The sequence below is a fragment of the Orycteropus afer genome, unplaced genomic scaffold (genome assembly GCF_000298275.1).
Source record: "Orycteropus afer afer isolate SDZICR_OR568_19922 unplaced genomic scaffold, OryAfe1.0 scaffold00804, whole genome shotgun sequence".
Taxonomy (NCBI): domain Eukaryota; kingdom Metazoa; phylum Chordata; class Mammalia; order Tubulidentata; family Orycteropodidae; genus Orycteropus; species Orycteropus afer.
Window position 1 is genome coordinate 288,724 of NW_006922391.1, and position 1,210 is coordinate 289,933.

A 1,210-nucleotide genomic window follows, 5' to 3' on the forward strand; every position below is an offset into this window, starting at 1 on the left:
ACCAGAAGGCTGGCGGTTCAAACCCACCAGCCACTCCTCAGAAGGAAGATGGGACAATCTACTTCCATAGTGATACTGCCTCAGAAACCCAAAGAGGGGTCACTATGAGTTGGGTCTGACTCGATGGCACATAACAACAACAACATGCTTGCTAAAACATTATCACAAACTTTATAATTATTTGTTAAAAAAAATCAAAACAGAAATACATAATATAGGAAGTGAAAAGTCCCCTAAAATCCCATGCCTCAGAAATAATTACTTTTATCTTGACCAACTACAAGGAGCCCTGGTGGCACAGTGGTTAAGCGCTCACCTGCAGACCAAAAGGCTGGCAGTTCAAACCCACTATCTGCTTCCACAGGAGAAAGATATGGCACTCTGCTTCTTTAAAGATTTACAGCCTTGGAAACCCTATAGTGCAATTCTACTCTGTCTTATAGCGTTGCTGTGAGTCAGAATTGACTTGATGGCTATGGGCATATTTGATTTTCACTGGCGGCGTAGTGCCTAAGGTATGTGACTGCTAACCCAAAGGCTGGCAGTTCAAACCTACCAGCCATTCCTTGGAAGAAAGATTGAGCAATCTATTTCCATAATGATAAACCTCGGAAACCCAGAAAGGGTCGCTATGAGTTGGATTCAACTCGACGGCAGTGAGTGAACTACATATTTACGTATATCTATGGGTTATACTGTACATATTAATATGTATCTTTTTTTAAAAAAAATCTTTTTATTCCTGAAAGTATGTCTGGGATATTTCTCTATGACTTCAGAGCTCTACTTCATACTACTGAATGACCATATTATAAGGCCATAAAGGTTAGAAAATCTACCTCCATAGTGATACTGACATGGAAACCCAAGGAGGGGTTGCTGTGAGTTGGGTCCTACTCAATGGCACATAACAACAACAACAAGGTTTATTTAGCTTCTTTTCTTCTGATAAACATTTGGGTTATTTCCACTGTTTTCCTATGCCTAACAAATCTACAAGAAAGAGATCATAGATATACAGGAGCTCTGGTAGCATAGTGGCTAAGGCACTTGACTGCTAACCAGAAGGCTGGTGGTTCAAACCCACCAGCCACTCCCCGGAAGGAAGATGGGGCAATCTACTTCTGTACTGATACTGCCTTGGAAACCCAAGAAGGGGTCGCTATGAGTTGGGTCTGACTCGACGGCACATAACAACAACATATATATG